The sequence below is a fragment of the Canis lupus genome, chromosome 5, assembly GCF_011100685.1.
Source record: "Canis lupus familiaris isolate Mischka breed German Shepherd chromosome 5, alternate assembly UU_Cfam_GSD_1.0, whole genome shotgun sequence".
NCBI classification, from domain to species: Eukaryota; Metazoa; Chordata; class Mammalia; order Carnivora; family Canidae; genus Canis; species Canis lupus.
This window is the reverse complement of record NC_049226.1, coordinates 69,733,746-69,759,387: the sequence shown is the minus strand read 5'-3', so window position 1 is coordinate 69,759,387 and position 25,642 is coordinate 69,733,746. Positions and strand designations below refer to the sequence as shown.

Here is a 25,642-nt window from a genome sequence, read left to right as displayed (position 1 = left end):
CCTCTCTTCTGGGCTGGTGGCTTCAGACAGTTTGCCTGTCTTGGTCAGAACTTTTTAAAGGATCAGGTAAGTTGGAGTGGAGGTAGAGGCATGAAATGTGGCCATTGGCAGGGAGACAGGGAAGTTACTGGTCAGCTGAGCACAAAACTCCTGGTGTTTTTATCTTTATCAGGTCAAAGCACCAAGACTGCATCTTCAGCCTTTTTGCCCTTATAGTTACCACCTGCATATCTGGGATTGAGACATTTGAAAGAAGGTCAGGTGTGATTTTACTGAGCATTTTAAAGAAGCAGTGCAATGCATGTTCTACCTCCAGCTCCCACCAGCTTTGTACTGTTCCAGGGAGAGGAGCCAGCATTGCCTGAAGCTTAGCAGGCTGGGCACCTGCTTCTTATCAACCCAGGTCTGGTCCTCATAGCATCTGTGATAGGCAAACACCCAGGCTCTGGGATCTAAGCACTTAGATTTCAATGTCAGCTCTAACCCTTGGTAGCTCTGTGACCTGGGGAAAGTAACTTAACTTCTCTGGGCTTCTGTTTCTTTTAAAAGGCAAATGTTCAATGAGATGCTGAGGTCCATCTAAGGCTCACACACAGCTACTGTTCAGGAAATGGTAGTTATTTATATCAATGAATGTTACTCAGTGATGGGCTTCCAAATCTCACTTTGAGCTCTGTGAGTAAAAGAAACATACTGATAATACATAGATTGTGTTCAGACCCTTCCAATCACTCCAGATATTTTCCACTTTGTAATGGGAGGCATTCACCTCCTCAGTGAAGCATCATCTTTCTCCTCCTACCTGCATGATTAACCCCATAAACTGGCTCTGGGCACAGGTACCTGGTTGAGGAGTCCAAATGTTTTTAGTTTATTATTATTAAAATGTTTGCCATTACATTTACATAGTACTGGCCTGGCTTGATTGCTTCATATATCGATAGTATTAAAGTGGATACTGAATGTTTTGCCTGCCAAGGGCCTTCATCTAGTTCAGCCTGAGCATATATAAAAGTGATTTGAATGGGAGCGTTTGCTCTGTTATTTTGGTGATGGATTTAGGGAAATGGAAAATAGCAAATTGCTTTGTTTTTGGACCTTTTCCAGGTCCATCCTGGTTATGGATAACACTTGCTTGGTTGATTGAAGAAGGCCAGCTGCTATTCTAATAGCCTAAATCAATGGCCAACGGTGCCGATTAGCAAGCGAGTCATGCTCACTGCAGCGAAAAGCATCTTATAACTACAAATTAATAACTTTTCTATTACATATCAATTTGATGCTATATTTCAAACAACTTGATCAGCCCTTCAATACTAACATTGATACTAAGGTCAACTCTACTTTCATTATGTCCTTGGGGAGATTTTAGTTACAACTCCTGGCCTGGAGTGCAGGAGTCCCCACTCCAAACCTTGGTTGCTACCTCTATAGAAGATTGAGTAATCCCCAGCTCCTGGAGCTATGAAAATGTAATGAGATGAAGTCTTTGAGAGCATTTTAAAGACTTTAAACATCACCCTCTGATATCCGGTGTCTCTTTAGGGAAGATTTCCTTCTGTGTTTCTGTCAACTCTTTCACATAGAGTGTGTGGTTGCCGTACAACATCAGTATCCAGTGTTTTGTTGTTGTCATCTTCATTCTTGTGTAATACGTTTGGAAAAGGCCCATGGCCAGAGGTGACTCAATGGCTAGGCTTGTCTAGGACATGTGGAAGTGTTGGGTTTCTTAAGGCTTCAGTCTCTGTCTCTGTGTCTTGCAGGGGGGCCTAAGCCTGAACTTTGGGTGGTGGTATTGGTTGGGGTCTTCAGTGAGCTGACTCAGAGATGGAGATTGGTGTGCAGGAAGTTTATTAGGGAGTGCTTTGGCGGTCGTCACACGTGGAAGGGAAGGAAAGGGAGCAGGAGTAGGTAGAGGAAAGATAGTGCTCTGATGCAGTCTCACCTAAGACTCATTTCTGGGGAACTCTAAAGCCAGAATGGCCCTTCAGAGTAGTCTTGAATTGAGTGAGAGAGCCAGACCTTTATAGCTCAATGGTGATCTCTCACTGGATGTGGGCCATCCAAAAGAAATATGACCTTAGCCAAGGCAATTGCATAGAGGGGCTGACAGCTGAAGGTTGTCCCCAAAGACTGAAGAAATAAATCCTTCGGTCCTGGAGAGAAATCTGACAGATGCATTGCAGCATCCCTACATTTTGGTGGAAAACAAAGCCATTTGGTACCCACTGAGATAGTTCCCAATAGTCGCTGTTGCCCTTGGAGACAGATACCCACTTCCTAGTGTTTTGACTGGGCAAATAATAGAGAGGAGGCTGAAGACTCTTTCCCCCTGTGGTGCCATATCTGAGCAGGTTTGTGGCCTCTATATCCTCTTCTCTTTCTAGTGTCTATACCTTCTGAGCATGGCAGCACCCTGTATCCACCCCACCTTCTGAAGCAGCACTCACTGTGTTTTGTCTTTCTTCTTTCTTTCTTTTATATGTAATCCCATCTAATTTCTATCGTTCAGGAATTTTACCTTCCAGGTATCCTATTATTAAATAATCACACATAAATAAACTTTGTGTGTCATCTTAGGCATCTACAGTTGTATTTAGGTATATATGAATTCTCAGCTTAGTCTACCATCTTTAATAAAAGTTTTTTTTAAAAGATTTTATTTATTTATTGATGAGAGACACAGAAAGAGAGGCAGAGACATAGGCAGAGGGAGAAGCAGGCTCCCCATGGGGAGCCCGATGCAGGACTTAATCCCAGGACCCTGGGGTCACTCCTTGAGCTGAAGGCATACACTCAACCACTGAGCCACCCAGGTGCCCTTGAATAAAAGTCTTTATAGTATTATGAAGAAGATGCATTTTAAAGTGTAAAAATATAAATATTTTTCTAAGCAGAAGACAGACATAACATTTTTAGTGTTTTTTTTTAATCGAAAAAAGATAGACTACAATTTTCTAAAGGAGTATAATAAAGAGAATGCCAAGGCCATAAAAACAATTCTCTTGACCCATCCATCCAAATTCTTGAGAGTGAAGGCAGACTCCATCTCAGGAATTTGAAAGTGGAAATTAATTGTGAATATGCTGGAGTACATGATGTTTGAAGGTGTCCTGTGCTGATGACACTCAACACTTGTAAGAGGAGGAACCGGATGCTTTAAGAAATGTTAACACAATTTTACTCCTGCTCACATGCTCTTGCCTTTGCTCTTGGTATTACATAGTCAATCTGAACTCTTTAGGAAGAGTAAATGCTTGAGTTGAGAAAGATTTCTCAAAAATAAGTATCATTTAATCAATGTCTATGTCAATAGTGATTGATTTATGACATCACTGAATGACAATTCATGCTCTCCTGTAGGTTTGCTTTGCTTTCTTTTACCACATTTGATAATATGTTCTACAGATCTGGTCTATATTTAAAAGTTCCAGAATTAAAAAAAATAGATACACATTTTTTATGTACAAATATGTTACTCAGAGCACAATTTATAATAGGGAAAATTCAGAAACAACTCATGGCAAAGTTACACAAATTCTGATACACTCATATAATTATTATGTAGCCCTGAAAATACATTTCCAAAAAATATTTAAAGACATGGGAATATGTCACAATTGAATGCTGTGAAAATAGCAGAATGTAGCAAAATATAAAATGTAAAACCAATTAGATCTGAAATGAGGTTTTTGTTTTTAAAAGCCTGCTAGAATGTTCTCCCCTGGAAATTCCTCAACATTAATATTAGGCTTATTTATTAAATGTTATTTAGTTAAATATTTTATTTTTCATAGCCTAATGAGCACATGAAGATTTATCCTATAACTATTTTCTTCACAAATGTTTACTTTTGAAAGTAAAAGAAAACTGGAATGTATTTCCTTCACAAAATTCCACCCCTGGGGTGTTTGCTCATCCTCCTTTCTATCCCCAAGTCTCTCTTCCCCGTTGACATCAGGTGGACTTCCCTAGGGAGGCAGTGCTGCAGGGCTGACAATTCTTGGCCATTATTTCCAATTCCATGCTCTTCTACTGCTAATGGTGTGACCACAGGCAAATTACCTGTGACTTCTCTGAATCTCAGTTTTCCAATCTGTAAGATGGGCCCAGGAATCATACCTGTTTCTTCTTGTCTGCTGTAGATTAAATGAAGTAATGCATAATGCGCAGAGCACGGTAAGAAGCACAAGCTGAGCACTAAGCAAGTGTTTGCTGGTATTGCCATAAGCACTGTGGTCATTGTTATTAACCATCCCTTGATGAATTTTGAAGACAAGAACTGGTTAACTAGAGGCAAGGGACAATGACCAAAACGCATGTCCAACCTCTTCATGGCTCCACCATGGCATCAGATCCAGGAGCTGCTGAGGCACATGAGACATGGGGGCATCATTTAGCTCCAAATACAAAGTCATGGAGCAATGAGTCTCCTTTCCTTTCCTGGTTTCCCTGCTGCATTTCTGCAAGGTGTCTACACTGACATGTATTCTCCTTAAAAGCAGGCTTGAGAGGAGTGAGAGGTAGTCGAGCTCCATTTTAGGAGCAATGTTTGACAAAAGTAAATAGCTGTAAGATATAAACAGTTTACTGTTTTGTTATTTGGATTTCAATATGAAACTTGATTATTACATAACTTGTGTTTTACCATTGAGGTGATGGATGTTTGTGATTGAAAATCAGATTCCAGAATGTTGTCCTGGACTGTGGAATTTGCTAGAAGAACATTCTGGATTGGTGTCTTAGCATTTTCTTCACAAAAATAACATCATAAAAAAATAACATCATATACATAAAAATATATAGAAGGCTGGAAAATAATGTGTCAAAATATTAGCAGAGGTTATTTCTGATTGGTTGGATTATAGGCAATATTCAGTTTTTTCTTTGACTTTCATCCTCCACCCTTTTTGACTGTGAAGCTATACTATTTTTATTTTTTAAAAGATTTTATTTATTCATGAGAGAGAGAGAGCGAGAGAGAGGCAGAGACATACGCGGAGGGAGAAGCAGGCTCTCTGCAGGGAGCCTGATGCAGGACTTGATCCCAGAACCACAGATCCCAGATCACACCCTGAACAAAGACGCCCAACTGCTGAGCCACCCAGATGTCCCTTATTTTTATTTTATAAAAAATGATGGTACTTAAAAAAAATCCCCTAATAAACCGTAGAGAAATGTCTTTTTTAAAAAAAGATTTTATTTATTTATTTATTCATGAAAGACACAGAAAGAGAGAGAGCAAGGCAGAAACACAGGCAGAGAGAGAAGCAGGCTCTGTGTAAGGAGCCCGATGTGGGACTCGATCCCGGGTCTCCAGGATTAGTGCTAAACTGCTGAGGTACCCAGGCTGCCCTAGAGAAATGTCTTAAGTTCAGTTCATTTAATTTAGAAAAGTCTGAATAGAATAGACACACACACACACACACACACAGGAAACTGATTATTTTTTCCTTTGGACAAGATTCACACTGAAAAAAAAAAAAAAACTAGCAGGAATATCCAGAGCATGTAAATTAGGATTCATTTTACACTTCTGTTTTCATAAGTTACTGCCATGGTGTGAAGTAAGGTACCCTAGTGTTACAATCATATTAACAGCATATAATAAGTGCTAATCTTTACTAGTAGAATATTACCAGGGGCAAGCAAGCAAGGTCCAGCCACCATGCCATGAATTGTCTCAGCCCTCTCTGAGGTGGGTTCTAATATCATCCCCCTCTGATAGATGTGGAGACCACGACAGGGTCACTGACTTCCTAAGGCAACCTGGTTCCAGCACCCCCACCGTCTCCAACCGACGCACACATGTGTAAGACAAACTTGTCCAACCACAAGTTAGCCAGCCGCCTGTTGCCAGTGGTCACCTCTGCAGGATGTGGATGGAGGATCACCAGGGTTCTCTACTTCCTAACCACATTGGAGAAAATGTGTGCAGGGACTAAGGATGATTTTTATTTTCCTCGGCTTCTTTCCTACCTTCCAGCCTCCTTTCTCTTTTCCTCCCACCCCTTCTCTTCTTTTCCTCCCCAGCCTCCCTTGCTTCCTTCCTCACTTCTTTCCTTCTTCCTTTTAGGAAACCACAAACCAAAAGGGCATGCCAGATCTGATATTTAATTTATAAAAATCTACTCATACTCTTAGTAGGATTTTTATCAAGCCATTTTGTTTTCTGTTCACTCCTTCTGGTATGAATAATGCCTCCTCTCTTTCTTGGGGTATTAGGAGGAAACATAATGTTTTGATTTTTTTTTTTTAAATGGAACTGTTTAAGTGAAGGATGGATGTGTAAGCCTGCTGTCTTTAATGGAAAGATTCAATAAATCCTAGACTTTGCTTCTAATGTGTAGAGTTCTAAAGAGATCTGTCCTATGAGAGAGTTCACTAATTTCAATTATCTGAGTTTTATTATCACCTTCTGTGGGTCGGAGAGACAGGATTTTATAGAATGCTGTCACCGGAGGCTACGACGATGGGGTTTCACACCATTAAGTCCAGAAAGCATAAGAGAAAGGCTAAGAAATGAGAGGGCTTAAAAGACATGCTAGTTTCATCGTGAAAAATATGACCTACTGAGCAGCTATGAGAAATAAAAGCAGGGAATGCCCATACATGATCCATGCCACTGCATGTGAGCTGCTTCTATGAATAATTAATTTCATATTAATTATTATTACTATCATCATTGTATCCCTGCAATTATATTCAGTAGCAGAAAAAAGTGCAGGTAGCATGATGTACATAAAGTTCTCAGACTTGAGTGTGTATCACAACCACAGAATGGGGGCATGTGTATGCAAAAATGCAAAATGCAGGTTGCCAGGCCTCATGCTCATGCCTGGCCTCATGTTCAGTGTAGACTGTGTATGACTGGGGCAGAACCTGGGAATCTGCATCTTTGTCAAACATGTCAATTGATTCTGACGCAGATGGTATGAGGACTGCACCAAGAAACATGGATGCTAAGCCTGTGTGTGCTTTGTCACCCATTCATCTAGACACCAGGCATCTTCCCATCATCTCTGGGGCACAATATATAAGTCTAAATTTGTTTCTCATCTATATGAGGGGATCATAAACCCACACTTTGCCCACAGAGCTGCCGTGAGGATTAAGTAAGAGCATGGCCAGGGCAGGGCAGCCTCTAGTGTTCTTTGTGCTGTCAGTAGAGAGCACAGGAGAGGCATGTCCACTATGCCGATCAGCTAGGTCATCACATACCTCCAGTCCTTGCTCTGTGCCTGGGACCGTGTTGGGGTCCGTGAACACAGCATACTCCTGAAAGAGCTCGCTGCTTGGAGCCCAACTGCTTGGGTCTGAATCGAGTCTTCAGTTTAATCTTGGGCAAATTATTTAGCCTCCTGGTGCCTCAGTTTCATCTTCCATAAAATAGGCAAAATTACAATACATCTTAGGCTGTTTGGGAGATGTGTTTAAAAATCACTATAGACAAAACTCTAGGACAGTATTGGGCCAATAGTAAAGTGTCATATAAGTGTTGAATAAATAAATACAAGTGTCATTGATCAAATTCATGCGTTTACACATACTAAATTTTTTTTCCTTTCCCTCCCTTTATTTCCATCATAATGCAGATATATTCTAGTAGATGACAGACTTCTAAAATAGAGACCACTTTTCAAAGCCTCTGTACCTGGGGAAGGAAATCTGTAGGTATTCCATGGGTTTGGCAGCCAGCAGAGGCATGCAGCTGAGGAAAGGAGCTTCCCTGGGGCGGGGGTGTTAGGAGAAAGAGCTGGATTCAGCTCTTCTAACTAGGAGAGCTGACAAGTAACAAAATGAGGCTCCCTCCGTTGTCTGACGCAGCAGATAAAGCAAGATATTTAGTTAATAGCAGCAACCTGGTGCCTATAATTTTCAAGTCCACGGAGGCACATTCTTTGCCCAGGGTAAGCAGAGGGATAGAGGAGGGAAGTAAGAAAAGTCAGGGAGAATCTATTTCCCACGTCCCCCATTGTAGTATTTGACTCACCTAAAGTTAACACTAATAGAACATTTGCTCAGAAATGTCATCACTGAAATAAACGCGTTAAATTTAAACTCTGACTGCCCCAATTCATCTGTTATGCAATTGAACTGGGAACAGCTCAGACTTAAAAGGCATCTCCAAGTTTTTCTCAGCCAATAAGGCTTAGGCCACTTTGTTTTCTCAGATTGTTCAGCCTTGTCCAATTTTTGGATGAAAGTCCTTTGGATACTTCAGCAGCCATGCCATTTTTCTTCCAATCGTTGACTTAAAATATAAAGCAGAAGCTGAAAAAAAAAAAAAAAAAACACCACCAAAGTTCCTTCACATCTTTATTTTCTAGCCAACTATGGCTTTAGTCTAAAGCTCTCTTTTAGGAAGAAAATCCCATTTGTACATTTTCTCTTGGTTGGCTGGACTTACCCACAGATTCTTGGGTGATATTCAGGAGGCTGCTTTGTATTTTGGCTGTGTGTTGAAATTTTTCTTCTGGGACTATATATAGCAGTAGAAGGGGGATGTTGTTCAGCTCTTTCTCGACCTATAACTAACTCACCCCTTTGCAAGAGACAAATACAAAGACCGTAACATTTTGACACTATTTTTTGCTTTACACTGTAATTCATTTTATTTTATTTTATTTTAAATTTTTATTTATTTATGATAGTCACACACACACACACACACACACACACACACACACACACAGAGGCAGAGACATAGGCAGAGGGAGAAGCAGGCTCCATGCACCGGGAGCCTGACGTGGGATTCGATCCCGGGTCTCCAGGATCGCGCCCTGGGCCAAAGGCAGGCGCTAAACTGCTGCGCCACCCAGGGATCCTGTGTAATTCATTTTAATATAAAATATATTTCCATAGTTTGATTACAGAAGCAGTACTCTGTAGAAAATTTGGTTATTCCTGAAAAAGCACAAAGAAGGGAATAAAACCATAAAAGAGCCACTAAGAAATAACTAGTTCTTGGGATCCCTGGGTGGCACAGCGGTTTAGCGCCTGCCTTTGGCCCAGGGCGCGATCCTGGAGACCCGGGATCGAATCCCACGTCAAGCTCCCATATGGAGCCTGCTTCTCCCTCTGCCTATGTCTCCGCCTCTCTCTCTCTCTCTGTGTGACTATCATGAATAAATAAATAAAATCTTTTTAAAAAAAACTAGTTCTTTGGGTTTTTTTTCCTATTTATCCATCTTTGATTTATTCATTTATCAACCCTTCTATCCATCCATCTCTCCATCCACCTATCCATCCTACTTTCCTTATGTACATCCATCCGTCCATCCACCCTTCCATGTATCCATTGTTCAACTTTCCATCTATCCACCCCTTCATACTTTCACTCATTCCACAAAGAAATAATATACCTTAAGCATATGGTATAGTGGTAATAAATACAGGGTCTTCAGTGACTTGCTTTGTGCATTCAAATCATGGCTGCATCAAGCACTTTCTATGTAAACTTGGACAAGTTTTTATGGCTTCTTTTCCTCCCTTATAAAATGACATTAATAATAGTGCCTCCTCATACATTGTGTCAGGATTTAATGATATAATCCATATAAGATGATTGGCAAAGTGCCTGACATAAAGGAAGTTCTCAGTAAATATTATCTATCCTTATCATTATTATTACTCTGGCTTATTTGATAGAGTTACCAAGATCTGATAAGAAAACATAAAAAATACTTAATTCACTGTCTAGGTACTATAATTATAAAGTGCAGTAATAAATATACAGTTGATTATTTTGTTTGTGTTCATGATATCCATCTGTTTCATAAACTCATTTTAAATGCTATTTTAATGGCGGAACATATTCTATAGTATACATATTCCTAACCAAACTATTACAGCCATTCATTTAGAACATATCAAATTTTTGTGCTTATAAGTAATGCTGTGATGAACATCCCTGTTCGGTGATTTCCTTAGACTAAATTCCTAGAAATGAAATTGCTGGTTATATGTTGTACACATTTTAAAGCTTAACAATATTGCCACCGTGCCCACCAAAAAGTCTGCACCGCTCTACATTTCCATATGGATGCAACGGCCTGATTTTCTGTGCTCCTGCCAGCCTTATGTGTTTTCTCTGCAAACGTTTGCCATTCCAATAGACAAAACATGGGCTTCTCATCACTATTTGATTACTTGGTTTTATTTAATTACCAGCAATGTTGAACTTTGCCATATGTCTTTTGACCGTATTTATTTCTATTTCTTAAAACTGTCAACTTAATAATATTTGTGCATTTTTCCGTGGAGTTGTTTGTTCTTTTCTTAATGATTGTGCCACAGTTTAAAATTTGACTTTCTAATGGGAAGGCTTTGGAATTTACTCTTTCCCAATTTACGAAAATCGGTCATGGCTATCTGGGGTGTTCTGAACCTTCCCTGCATTTGCTGTGAGTGCCTATAATTTACAATATTCCTTCGGCCTTTGCTGTAGTCAGCCAAGTGCTGTTGCACTGGAACCCGTTTCTAAGTGCCCCAGAGACTTCTTACTGCCCCACCTTTTAGTGGGTCTCATTTCATTCCTGTGATGTTTTCCCAGTCTTTCTAAATTTCAAGTTCATTCCACTCACTGAAGAAAAATACTGGGTGACAACAGTAGGTAGCCACTCCTTTTATTCTGCTCACTATGCGTCTCTTCTTGGCTGCATTCTCCTTTTACTTTGTGCTTCTTTTTCAGCTGGTGCTTGTTAGACAGGTCTTTATGCAATGACACCGGGCAGGTTCCTCACCCCAGAAGTCTCCCTTTAAATATGGTGAAGAAGCTACCAAAAGACTTCCCTTTAGTATGTAGAGAATATCACTTTAGATCTTGTGCCCCAAAAATTTCATCTTCCACTAATGGTCTAGTGAAGAAGTCAGCAGACTTTTCTGAAATACATATTTTCAGCTTTGCAGGCCACCTGGGCTGTATTGCAATGAAGCACAAAAGCAGCCATGGACAATAGAGAATGAACATGCCTGGCTGTGTTCCAATGAAATTTTACTTATGAAAACAGGAAGAGGTCCAGTTTGGTCTGTGGGTGATAGTTTGCCTCTACTGGTCTAAATAAGAGAAAAGAATGGCAAAGGAAGTGATATGGGAGAAGAAAATGTTTTAGCTGGTTGCTCTTAACAGTAAAGTGCCTTCAACACTACCATGGCTATGGGCCTGATTAGATCGAGAATTCCCTGGGGGACTGTCTTTCCTAACCCCTGGCCCTAAGAGAATCCAGCTTGGAGAGAAGGACCCAGGCAGAAAACATGTGGGGAGAGGAAGAAAAGAAAGGGAGAGCATATCCACAGGGGGATCCTAGCCACCCACCACATTCTGAAACGTGGTATGCCTCCACTCTGGGGGACAAAATACAGGGAGTAGTGGGGGTTCTGGTCCCTGAAATGCATTTCTGAATCCCAGCAGTTTTCTTTTAACTCAGTATTAATCGAGACAAAAATGTGATTTTTAGCTGAAAGGGCTACATGTCAGGTATTTCACTTGATAATTTTGATGGGTTTTGTTTTTATTTGTCTCTTTGGCTGGCCACCTAAGGCATTATTTTTCTTGAGACTCAAGCTCCATAACAACCTTTTGCAAAACAACACGTGTGCTCCGCAGACCCCGCCTGTCTGTACTCTCATGGCCTTGTCATGGAAAAGGAAATCAAGTTGGTGCCTCATTACAGCCTGCCTTCCTCACAAATTTTGTGCATTCTAGAAGAATAAAGGTAAAATGTTTAATCTGGCTGCGGCAGAGACTATTGTGGAGAAAGTGGACCTGGGCCCAAGGGACACATGTGACCACTCAAATCCCTCCTTCTCAGTTAATCTCCGTTTCCACCTCTGTCAGATGAGGAGTTTGGACTAAAACAGAATGGTGCACGTGAGGCAAGTGTCCATAACTCTATCTTCAGTTCCTCTGACAGGCAGCATTATGCCATCACTGTGTTCCTCCGTGTTACCTGGAGATAAAGCCTTCTCCGTGCGGGCCTGCTCCAGCTGGCTGTGCCCACCCTGTGGGGATGGTCTGGAAGCCCCCTGAGCCCCTGACATTTGTGATTCTCTATACACATGGAACTCAAACATGTTCTGTGGGATTGTTCTTTGCTTTGGACAGCCATGGTGCTGAAACACTGTCCATTTAGCTACCACTGAAAGTGATCAAGTGGAAATGCAAACTCTGCCAAATGGCTACACTTTTGGCATTCTCCTCTGTGTCCATTTTCTGTCCTGTGATCTGTTAACGAAAGGTGTCTTGACCAAGCTGGGGAGATGAGGGCTACTCACCATCCACCCAAGTCTGTTAATGTTTCATTGCCTGGGATGCTTTAAGATCTTGTGCCTTTAATAGATTTCCTGAGCTAATAGTTTCCTTTATTTACTTCCCTGAGCTGTAATCGTTGCTGTGGCTGACCATTTTGATAAGCTGCTTCTGTGAAACATCATCATATGAACAAGAGTCACCCTTTAGGTGATTATTATTCTCTTTAACCTGTTTTCGATCACAGAAAATAATTCCCGTGGAAAAATCTTCTTTTCTTTGATTCAAAAAAATACCCCGCAAGTATTTAAATGCCATCATCCTTTCAATACTGAATAATTTTGAATTGATTTATACATGAAATTAACCACAGCACCTTTGATTAGGAAAACTTGTGCTTGATCTGTCTATCCATCTCTCTTCTCTCTTTCAGTTTTCCTGACTTCATAAATGAATTAGTCTAACTCACTTTCAGTGAAGCAGAGTGCAGACAAAAACACAAGTAGGAAATTAGGATAAAAAACTGGGCTAAGTCTGGCACCCATTCTATCGTGTACAGACACTAGAGATGGTCTGTAAATTTGGAGACTTATTAACAGCCAAAGCAAAGAGGAAATTTTTTCTAGGTCTTTGGTTCACAGTATCCGTAAGATTAAAGCATTGTTCAAATCATGCTGCTATTTCTTTGATATTAAGACCTGACAGACTTTTCTACTGTGGGTTCTGACATAGGAGACACATGTGATAGAGTTGCCTCTACCTGAATTACATTTAAATATTGCTTTAGACAAAGCAAACAAAAGATCTGATGTGTCTCTTTTTAATAGCTCAATCCAAAAGTCCTTTTCTTTCAAATTAAAAGAAAGAGTACAGCTAAAATGCATGAATCTAAAGGACATGATGGATTTAGGGTTTTCCAGTAGGAAGAGTATTTACAGAGGGTCATTAAAAAAAGTGAAGATTCTTCTTCGGGAAGTGGTGTGTGCCACAGATCTCCATAGAAAATGTATTGAAAATATCAACACTGTTTCAGATACTGCCTCTCAGTGTTTTGTTTTTGGTTTTTTTTTTTAAGATCTTAACACTCCACAAACTCAGTGCTATATCTAATTAAGCTGGCTCCAAAATCAGAGCATCAGCATCTCAATGCATTTCCCATAAATCACTCAAATCTTCATGATTCTGAGACACTGATCACTGGATGCTGTTTTCAGATTCTTTCCCAGAATCTTCATCAAGATTGACAAAGAAGTATCACGATTGGTGTGGGTAATTAATGCTCTGACCGCCTGGTCCAAAAAGGATGCTCAGGGCAGGAGATCTTGCCCAGGAGCCATCCGTAGCTGCAGTTGTCTGGGACAGACCTTTCCACAGGATGGGGAGACCCAGAAACTCTAGTGAAGAGTGTGAGTTTGATCTCTCACTACCACTTCCAGCCTCAGCTTCTTGGAAAGCCCTGGGACTTAAATGACCATCTCAAGCCCCTTTCTTTCTTATTCCTTTGCTAGACTTGAAAAATATAACAGGGTGGGCCCTCTGAGGTCAGTTTTTCTACTGCCTCAGTGGAATCTGAGGTCTGCTATGGAATCATCAATAGGTGAAATGCTCTTCACAGAGTTAAATAAATGACATTCTTAAAGTGGAGTTTATAAGCTATGTTTGCATTTATTGCCCCACTTAGTCTCCACAGAAACTATAAATCTGGCAGGCCCAAGGTTCTTATCTCCTTTTGGAGGTAGGTACCTGGAGCCCAGAAAATTTAAGTGCCGTGATGTTAAGTCACAGAGGAAGATTTTTTATGGCTTATTTCTGTTGTTATTATTTGGTTCTTATAGTATCTCAGGACTTGCTTCATACTGCCCCAGCCCCCAGAGCAGCAGCATCTAGAAAGGCTTACACTAAACCCCATCCCTATTGGAGGTTCTGAGTGAAATGAGTTTCCTGCTGGAAATTTTTTGGAAAATCTGTGTTCTGTACGGTTATCTTGGAGACTCTGAATTTCCTGCTATCAGGTCCTCCAAGAAAGGTTTTGTGGCACTCAGCATTTCCCCAAACCTTTTATTTTTTAATCTCACAGGCCTTTAGATGGTAGGAGAATAAAGAACACACTTTGGAAAATTCTGTTCTAGAGATGTGGGCACTTCTATAAGGTGAAGACTCAAGCACTGTTCTGTATTCATCTTAGATCCCTCTGTATTTAGTAGAGTAGGAACTCAGCACATTGTTGAAAATATTAAGTTTCTATGGACATATGCTTGGATTGTCCATATGATTCCATGTGTCAAGTAGACTGCCTCTTTGTCGCTTTATCTGTCTGTACACTTACCAGACACTATCATTTTTGAATCAGAAAATACCATCCTATAGAACCAAGAGTGATCCATGTTACCATGAATCGTGTGCTGTGGTTGTGAATACCAGTGATCATGATGCTGAGCAGACCATGGCTTACACTTACTCTTATGGACCTGATGGGAAGAACAGGCCACACTTTAGGTTTCCACATGATCCAGCAAAATAGCAACCCACTCAAGAATGAAGTGATTTAGAAATACCAGTTCCCTATCATGGGCCAGCAAGAGTATAAGCCCTTGCATACATGAGTGCTTCTTAAAGTTTTAAGCTCAGATCGTACTCATCACTTGTCCTTATCCTACAGATGAGGAGAGTGAGGCTTGGGGAGGATTGCTGTCACTTGGTACAATTTGACTGCTCCTTGTAACCACTGCTCAGAGCTGTGTGATCTTGTGCAGGTTAACTAACCTTTCTGTCCTTCAGTTTCTGTACCTGTGAAATGGGGACGATGATATTACTTCCTGCTAAGGTTGTCATGAAGAATAATGAGTTAACACACATATACAGTGCTTACTTAAAACAGTGTCAGGAACAAGGGTGTCTGGGTTGCTCAATCGGTGAAGTGTCTGGCTTCAGCTCAGGTCATGATCCTAAGGTCCTGGGATCAAGTTCCATGTCGGGCACCTTGCTCGCCTGGGAGCCTGCTTCGCTCTTTCCCTCTGCCTGCCGTATGCTCTCTCTCTCTCTCTATCAAATAAATAAATATTAAAAAAAAAAAAACAGTGGCAGGGACAGAAAGCACTTGGTAAGAATTTTCTCATGTATATGCAGCACGTGTCCATGCACACATCTACATCCTGGTCTTGCTCAGCCTATTCAATAAGACTGGTTCTGGATAACATTCAACCATTTCTAAAAATCAAGTCCACTTTCTATGAACAGAGATTTTCCTACATAAAGCTTATTCAGAGGGCCTGTGTTGTCTCCTCTGAACACAATTCTCTTATGAGGAAACCAAAACAATTTTGGCAAATAAATCTGGTTAGAGTGAGTCACATCACTAGACATCTACTTTGAAGGGGAGAACAGTCATTTTGGTTTACAAATTATTGTGTCTTTTACTTTATTGCATATCAGAAGGGAATTTGGGATGAGATGTCTAGAAATCTAGCAAAACCACTACAAGTTGTTCTGTCATTTAGCATTTAATTTAAAATATTACCAGGAAAACAACTAATTGAAATGCTCAGTGCAACTTTTTTTTTTTCATGCAACAATATGTTGACTGAGTTTTTCAAATTACCAAAAGCATTCAGGCAGTTCTGGGAGTTTGGATCTAGTAACCCTTCGGCTCTTTTTATTTAGAATGCTGGCATTTTTCACTAGTGTCAAAAACGATAATTATTTTTCACAGATATTGAACTTAATAGAGTAATTGCTAAACACATTTCCACATTTGGCCCTCCAAGACAAAGTTTGTAAAATTTGTGAGCCATGAACAGTAACTTTACTGTATACTTGGCCTGACAATTGTCTAAGAAATGTGTCCTCAATGAAACAGAGGGAGGAAAAGTGAAACCAGACGTCAAAGTCATTGCCATTCTAACAACCATAATCCCTGATTCTGTGTAAATTAGTCATTATAGATTGAAACCAAACAGTAGACCCGAAGAGATAAAACTCACAATCACTACAGCCAATTAGATATTCAAAGGAATATTCTCAGTTTTTAATATGTTACAAAATCACATAAATACGTATGTGTTGGCATTAGCAGTTTTGATAAATAATGCTTACAAATGGGAGAAAGGCAAAAATAGATACAGGCAATTTTAATGGGGCCTAAGCAACAACAATAAATATTAACAACATGCTGAAACTTTGCTACAAAGTGAAGTGGCTGCAACGTAAACAAAGTTGGAGTATGGATTGAGTCAAATAATGGGCTTCTAATAACTGGTAATGTACAAATGTAATTAAATTACGAGAAAGTACAAATTTTCTCTATGGGTAATTGCTATGGATTGAATGTTTGTGTCTCCCCAAAATTTGAACATGGAAACTCTCATCCCCAGTATGATTGTATGTGGAAACATGGCCTTTGGGAGGTACTTAGGTGGTGAGGGTGGAGCCTTCATGATGGGATTAGTGCCTTTAGAAGGGATGGCTCAGAGAAAATGAGGAAGGGTGGCTATCAGACCAACATATACGTCTGATCCTGGGTGGGAGAGAGGGAAGGGTGACCAGAATGAGTGGAAGCACCTGAGACTGTCATGTGGTTCTAAGGAAGTTCAGCAAGTCAGGACGTCCTTGAACCCAAACTGGTCAGCCGAGGAGTCAAGAGTCCCCCAGGAATGGTGCTGCCTTGGTGTCCTTGTTGTGCTCAGGAACTGGCTGGGAGCAGCGTGTGAAAGCATGGCTTTGAAGAAATGTGGCAATGGATTTCCATTGTTAATCAAAATACGCCCCCACCCCCCAGTTAGAAATCTCAGAAGTGTATCTTCATTGCTACCACAGAAGCATATACAAAATTTGTATATGGAACCTCTCATCCCCAGTATGATTGTGTTCAATGAAGGGAGGAAGGGAGGAAGGAATTACACTTGATCTTAGCCAAAAGGGTGAGAAGCGATGGGAGGAAGGAATTAATACCTCATATCACGTTTGTATACCTGTCTCCTTCCTTCCTACAGTTTTCAGCCTTACTTTGGTCTTTATTGGCTGTATTTTTATTGAGAATCTATTATGTGCAAAGTAATTTACCTGTAATGCCTTATTTGCTCAGAGAAACTCTAGGTACCTTTATTATCCATCTCCATTTCATAGATGAGGAAAATGAGGCTCCAAATAAGTTATGTAATTTGCCCAAACTCAGAAGCTAGCAAGTGGCAGAGCTCTGTTCTATAAAGTTTATACTTAAAGTCTATACCCTTAGCTGTTAATGCTGTATGTTTTTAATGTATAAGGGATACACGTACGAGAGATTCCCTGCCCTGTAGATGAAGGTCCTGAAAATAACAAGGAACAGGGGCATAGGAACAAATCCCAGGCTGAGGCCAGGTCACTAAGGAATTTGTATGGATCATTCCTTTGTGCACTCATCATTGGCCATTTATTCATTTGTTCATACATTCAGCAAACACTTATCAAATGACTGCATAGAGTAAGGATTTTTTTTGTTTGTTTTTAAGATTTTATTTATTTATTCATGAGAGATGCAGAGAGAGAGGCAGAGACATAGGTGGAGGGAGAAGCAGGGAGCCTGATGTGGGCCTCGATCCCGAGACCCTGAAATCACCACCTGAGCCAAAGGCAGACGCTCAACCACTGATGCTCAACCACCCAGGCATCCCTCATGGACTAGGTTTTAGTTGTTACATCTTTGAGGTACTCACTGTCTGCCCTGGATAGTTCAGTGACCTACATGGGACTATTAAGGACTCAAAATGTTGCTGACCAAACTGAGATGTGCTAGGAGTACGAAATACACACTGGGTTTCAAGGGTTAGTGGGGAAAAATATTGTAAAAGGAATTTTGTGAACACTTTTCATATTGATTATATATTGAAACAATCATTTTTGGGTTATGCAAAATTACAATATATATTTAAAATTGATCCCACCTAAAAAAAAATTGATCCCTCCTGTTCCTTTTTACTTTTTAATATAGCTATTAGATAATTAAAAAGGCACATGTGGCTTGTATTATGATTATCAGAGTGCTCCTCTGCTGACCAGTAAATGCAAGTATTTTAATAGTTCAGAGCGCTCTGGCAGACATAGCAAAGAGCAATGGACTGGGGAGGGCGAGGGGGATGTCTACACAGTGGGACATTTGAACCAGCCCTTGATGAAGGAGTTGGATTTTGCCCAGTGGATAACTAGGGAATAGCAGTCCAGGTGGCTGACACAGCGTAGAGAAAAATGTGGAAGACTGAAGACAAAAGTTATACCCTGTAATGTGGGGCTGGGATTCTGCATATGGTGGGGTTCTCTGGGAAGCAGATTCTGAGCTGAAGTTTAGAATACTTACTTATTAAAGTTCTTGTTTATTAAAGCATGCCCTTGGTTTCAACCAGTATTTGGATATGGGCTGCTTGGGTGAGGCGGCTCTCTGCACTGATCTGCAGAAAATTCCTGATGTAACCAACATATAGACGGTCCATGGAGAGCACACCCACCAGCAGGCGTAGCCAGACCTTCCCCGAGGGCCAACCCAGGGGGCATAGCACTGTGTTCTCCTCACTTGTCAAGGAAGATAGAGGACAGCATGCTCCATGAAGTGACCCCTTCCTTACTCCATGCTCAGCCCACAGAGCTTCCCATTAGCTCAGTGGGTGGGAGGACGATCAGGTCTCTGTGATGTCAGCAGGGCACTTTGGAGTTTGTATAAATTACAGCTAAGGCAGTGGTGAATTTGTATGTGTAATGCATTTACCCATGGCCCCTAGAGTACACTAGAAGACAATTTCTTGGTGTTTAAAAGATTATCCTTTTAATAATTCATTGATCTTAACAACACAATACATCAATGGTTTACACCAAAGCCATGTTTTATCTGCAATGCACTCCTAAATTGAAAGGTACCATAAAATAGCACTTAACTTTCGGAATCCTTATGTTATCTAAAGCTCAGTTTCATATTTATTTGATGATAACGAATATCCTGTCTATTTTATGATCCAGTACAAGCTCTAATTTAGGAGCTCAGGAATAAATGAGGCGATGCCTGCAGGTGGGTGGCACACACACGTGTGTGTGTGTGTATGTGTGCACATATATGTGTGTGTGTCATGGAGTAAGTAGACAGGTTTGGCCTGGCAAGTTCACCAACAGCATTTTTACACCAAATGACAGTCATGCAGTGAAACACATCTGCATTCCTGTCTGAACTGACCCATTTGGTGTGAACGCATTTAAAAGAAAACTGTTTTCCATCTTTAACACTTCTGACACCAAATCTGTGGGTTTTCCACACCAACCAATTCCCCTCTCGACACTAACTGGGTATCCCATAATTTAATTCAATCCTGACACTAACCATCAAGAGTTAGAGCAGACCCCACAGGTTAGGGCTTTGACTTACAAGACTGCCTCCACTTCAGCTGCCAGTCACAAGTAGGGGGCCCCTGGTTATACACATTTCTGTCTGACTTGGCTGTAAATTGAGGAAGAGTTCTCATGACCTCTGCCTCGGGTTTGATAATTTGCTAGAATGGCTCATAGAACTCAGGGAAACACTTTACCTACATCTACTGGTTTATTACAAAGGATATTATAAAGGATACAGATGAAGAGGTACATAAGGTAGGGTCTCAAGCACAGGATCCCTGTCCCTGTGGAGTTGGGCTGTGCCACCCTCCTGGCACATGGACATGTTTACCAACCCAGAAGCTCTCTAACCCTGTACTTTGGGAATTTTTATGGAGGCTTCAACACATAGGTATGATCAATTATTATTAACTCAATGTCCAGCCCGTCTCTCTTCTCCAAAGGGCTGCAAGTTCTAAGCTTTTAATCATGGTCCTTCTAGTTACCAGGCCCCATCCTGAAGCCATTCACTAGCCCACCTAGAGTCACCTCATTAGAACAGGTGCTCCTATTTCCCAGAGCAGATGCTGTGTCAGCAATCAGGGCCAAAGATCAAATATTAGAACAAAAGATAGATCTGCCCTATGACCCAGCAATTGCACTGCTGGGGGGTTACCCCAAAGATTCAGATGCAATGAAATGCCGGGACACCTGCACCCCGATGTTTCTAGCAGCAATGTCCACAATAGCCAAACTGTGGAAGGAGCCTTGGTGTCCATCAAAAGATGGATAAAGAAGATGTGGTTTATGTATACAATGGAATATTCCTCAGCCATTAGAAACAATGAATACCCACCAATTGCTTCGAAGTGGATGGAACTGGAGGGTATTATGCTGAGTGAAATAAGTCAATCGGAGAAGACAAACATTATATGGTCTCATTCATTTGGGGAATATAAATAATAGTGAAAGGGAATAGAGAGGAAGGGAGAAGAAATGGATAGGAAATATTAGAAAGGGAGACAGAACATGGAAGATTCCTAACTCTGGGAAGCGAACCAGGGGTGGTGTAAGGGGAGGAGGGCAGGGGGTGGGGGTGACTGGGTGGTGGGCACTGAGGGGGGCACTTGATGGGATGAGCACTGGGTGTTATTCTGTATGTGGCAAATTGAACACCAATAAAAAATAAATGTATTATAAAATAAAAAAAGAATAAGAGATACTCCTAGTGCCTCCATTACTTAGGAAATTATGAAGGTTTTAGGAGCCCTATATCAGGAACCAGTGCAGTGGCCAAGTATATATTTCTAATTATGTCACAGCATTCCTTGGACAACAATCGTGTGGACCTACAATGTCTTCTTGTGGTAAAACCAAAGGGAATTGTTATGTCTTTAGCATAACTAGAATTAAAAAGCAGCCAGATTTCTCTTTTTATTCATTCTTCTTGGCCCTACTAATTTCTGGCACCCAGCATCCTGGGTGATGGGTATGTACCAGTGATTTCAAGGGCAGAAAGGTCACCAGTGTTCCCCAGTGCCTAAGAAGGGAGGTTGCAACCTGTATATACGGTCAATGTGGCTGGCTCCCCCTGCCTCCCCTGCCCTGTCTGTCCTACATTGCTCTCTGTCATTGTCTATGTTCCAGAAACACAGCCCTGCTTTCGCTTCCCCAAATAAGCCGTGTTCTTTCCTGGCCCAGTGCCTTTGCACCTACTGTTCCCTCTGCCAGGAATGCTTTTCCCAGGTCCCTCTCTGGTCACAAATTTCTATTCATTCCTCTGTTTAAATGCGAATGCCACCAAAAGAGCCTTCTCTGACTCGCAGATCAGGTCCCAAGGTTGCCATTCCCACAGCACAGCCCTTCCTCACAGTGTTCTGCAAGCTCACCAATGTCTATTCCCCACGGGCAGTAAAAGCCAGGAGGGCAGAGCCACCCTTGTCCAAAGCATAGCTGAGTGCTCGCTGCATAGAAAATGCGAATTAAGTGAATTGTGGAAAGAATAAGTGAAATACCACAGACGGGCCAGGCAGGATAAACTCTGGAGTTGGGTTTTACTTGGATGTTGATGATCTTTCCTGCCAGAGTTTCAGGGAATTGCGAGGCCACCAGGCAGCCAGCCCTGGCTCGAGGAGCACATGGATGATGATATAGAGAAGGCAGGGAATGAATTCTATCAGAAAACCTCGGGGAACTAAGAGATAGGGAAATGACTTCAGAGGCGGGTAGAATTGAAAAGAGTATTTTTATTTTTTCAGTTTCCCAGAATAAATAAGCCTTAAATATGTTTGTATGCTGCCAGGAAGTAGCCAGTGGAGAGGACATGATTGAAGACAGGAGAAAAAGAGAAGGTAATTGATGGGTCAGTGTCCCCCAGGAGACATGAGGGATGAAATCAACAGTGTGGGTCAAGAGGTGAGGCTGGGAGAGGCCAGCATGGAGGCAGGTGATATTTCTGCCCAGCCTTTCAGCTTTTGTGCGGAAGAGTGAGGAGAGCATCAATCACTTCCTTTCTCGCTGGGTAAATGCCAAGAAAGTCTACGGCCGAAACTTCCCCAGGCAGGAGGCTCAGAATTAATTGTGAGGATTAAGCATAAACCAAAAGGAGCAGGGAAGCCCTACGCACTAAATCCCAGGAATAGGGCCTTTTCAGATCAAGAAAATGCATCTGAGAATGGTCTGGCAGCCCAGAGTGCTGAGAGAAATCTCTAGATGCTGGCAGATCGCATTAATGCCTCCTCGTAAGATTGTTTCACACGGGCCAAAATGTACATTGATTTTTTTTTTTCTGTGATTACACTTCCAGAAAGAGAACATGATCTTTGGAATCTGTTTGGGGGAATAAAAATGCCTATACAGGATAAAGGATGTTTTTTGACCTCTGATGGCCTTGTCTTGTTCTTGTCACAGCTTGTTTGCAAGCAATGAAAGGCCTCCCAAACCAGGGATATCCTTGCAGTCCTTCACAAGTGATTTACCTGATTAACAAAATATTGGTGGAATATAGAGAATTTGCTGTGGGTGTGTGTGTGTGTGCGTGTGTGTGTGTGTGTGCATGTGCACGAAATGAATTTCTCTGGTAGCCGGGGAGCAGGGTGAGGGCAAGCTGACCTTGTGTTTTATCTAGGATGACGGTGGTGGGCTGACATTGCAGCAAAAAACTAACATATAAATATTTGGTGAACAAGCAGATGCACGGGTGAACACAAGAATGAATGGATCAAAGAATGAGTGAATCCACCCATTGTACTGTAGGCTCTAGAAGGATTTCCTCCCCAGAGAGGCACATTGGGATATAATACTTAAGTATCTTTACATAATGAATAAATGAGTAACAAACATGCAGCCAACAAGTATTTATTGGGCTAAATGAACCAATATCTATAAACAGTACAGAATTTTGCATAGATTAGGTGCAATGTGAGTGTCAAACAGATAAAGTGGACATCAACTATGTGCCAAGCCATGTGCCAATAACCAAGATAGAACTCAAAGTAAAACAGACACACACAGGCCCTGCCCTCATGGGATAAAGAATCCAATGGGTTTCCCTGCACCTGTATGACATCACTTCTATCACTTCTATCTGTGCAGATCTTCTGTATTGATACCTTTCCTGTACACGACCCCCAGTCCTCCTGGGAAATCTGAGAGGCGTTAGCAACCTCATTCTCAAATCTCAGAGATTTGAGCTAGATCTCAAGATTTCCTCTGGTGACTTGCCCAAGGTCACACAGCTATTAGATGGCAGAGCTAAGAATTCAAACACAAATGTTTTATTAAACTGCCTCTAATCTTCCCATTTTAAAGTAGGAAAGCACTAAAAGGCTCATGTTGATGGACTTGAGGTGATTTGTAAAAGTTTAAGAGACTGCCATTTTTCATAACACCCATAAACTTTACACATCCACACGCCCTGCTCTCCTAAACCAAAGTAACGCGGCTCTTTATGTTCTGAGGGTATTCCCCTTCTCAGTTAAAAATTATCAAACCTACTGGGAAGAAGGGTTCCCTGAGGATTTGCTTTATAAAATAAACAGAAATCAATTTTGACTTGTTTTCTAATCATGATAAATGAAGCCAGGTTAGGAAAAAGAAGTCCCAGCATTACTTGAGCATCATTTTGCCAGGATGCATTGGTCTTTGACAAGCAATTAAGAAGCCCTCTGATTGTGGCTGGCAGTGCCACGGCTCAGCACACTCCTGATTAATTCTCATTTTCATCCTTTCCTTGGGATTTATTTACTCATTTCACCTGGAATGTGTTTAGCTTCTTAACCTCCCCATCCCCCCCTTTTCCAAAATGTGCTTCTCTGCGAGGCTCTCTCTCTAACTTCACCTACCCAATAGCACCATATTCATTCCTGCTGGAAAACTACCATACCATCTTGGCATTTATTCAGTATATCTTCATTCATTCATTCATTCATTCATTCATTCATTCATTTTCTATCCCACCTGATCCCACCTTAGCTGGCTTTCTTTATTTCCACCTAGATATTTTTTTGAAACCCATCTGTCTATCTTGGGGTGCTTAATACAGAGGGGGTTCTTCTTATGTGAGCTATCCACAGCAGGTTCTGAAATAATACTAGTGAGAAGTCTGAACAAAATTGGAGGGTCTTAGAGCTACAAGAGATGGAATCAACATCTTCATCTTCATCTTCATGCCTATCAACTATTGAATCCTTTCTTTAGTCCAGGCACTGTATCTGCATCTTTCATACATTGTTTCTTTTATTTCTTGCAACAACTCTACAAAGAAGGTAATGGTGGCCTCACTTTATAGACAAAATGAGTCTCAGAGGATTTAAATCACATGAGCAGTAAGTGGTGAGAGCATCCCTTGAGCTTATGTCTGCTGAATTATTAATAGGATAATCCACAGCAGACACTAATACACATGTGTCATGGATAATAAGCAGCAGTGCTGGACACCTTCAGTGCAAACCATTTGACCCAGCACCTTGGGTAGGTTGACTTTGCATGGTCATTCTATTGAATCATGAGTTTCCCAGAACTGAGATTTATATCCTGCCATCCCTCTTAGCTGCTTCATTTGAGGACAGACAGGACTTGGTGGGTAGTTGGCCCTATAAGGGCCTTCAGATGCTCTGCCCATCCCCAGTGGACTCCTATACAGGAAGCAGGAACCCTAAATCCATGGTCTCTGAATTTTTGCCCTCAGCCCTTCCTCTTACTCCATTCCTTTCTGAGTCTCCCAGTTACTCATTCTTCTATACCCTTCCTCTCACTCTTGGGGCTTGAGTGCCTTCCTCAGCCTTGTGATGATTCTGGCTTCTTCACCCTAGCACTCTTTGGAAAATGCTTCTCACCGTTCAATTGCCCTGGGGGCTTTCAACTCAGAACCCAGACTCCGACATGTTTTTTCTCTCCTTAGTGGTGGTGCATATGTGAGAAAAACAACGGGCATTTACAGTGTACCACATGTGTTAGGGGCTTACAGTAACAAGCCTGAACTAATCCTTAGAACACCTTAATGAAGTAGGTTTATTATCTATGATGCATAAATGAGAACACCAGGGTTTGGAGAGGTCATGTAGATCCCTGAAGACCCCACCGGCAGGAAGTGGTGAGTCACAATGGGATCCTAATTCTGGTTCTGTCTATACCAGAGCCTCTCTTCTCTCTCCTCTCTTCTCTCTTGGAAACCATAGGATCCTACGATTTTCTTCTAAATTGCTTTTCTATTAAAATTATAACCTGTCATTAAAATATTTAAGCACACAAATTAACTGGTGTTAATTATGATATTTCAAAAGGTGACAAGCAATTTAGAGTGAGATTTGAAGGTAAAAAAAAACAACAACACCTAAATATAACTTGGCATCTTTCATAATAAATACAAATCTTTGTCAATTGTGACTTTATCTAACCCTGATATGCCTTAGGTCTAAACAGAACAGAACATTCTGATTCATCTACCATTTTTACCAGGCTTGAAAGCATGCAAACAGTTTTTGAAAATTCTGGTGCTTCAGAGCATTTTAGCAACCAAAGTCATTGCAAGTAGCTTTCTACGAGTCTCTAATCTTCTCTCTGAAG

General features: G+C 41.2%; 1 protein-coding gene and 1 long non-coding RNA gene across 3 annotated transcripts in view; one reads left to right on the top strand and one right to left on the bottom strand.

The window, feature by feature from the left end:
• The window catches only part of CDH13 (cadherin 13), a 1,002,781-nt gene that overhangs the window by 232,509 nt on the left and 744,630 nt on the right, over window positions 1-25,642 (top strand). The window lies entirely within an intron of this gene.
• Window positions 22,962-25,642, bottom strand: part of LOC102153763 — a 28,945-nt gene continuing 26,264 nt past the window's right edge. The window contains exon 4 of the long non-coding RNA XR_005360008.1: window positions 22,962-25,300. This is a non-coding gene — a long non-coding RNA (uncharacterized LOC102153763). The remainder of the gene's footprint in view (window positions 25,301-25,642) is intronic.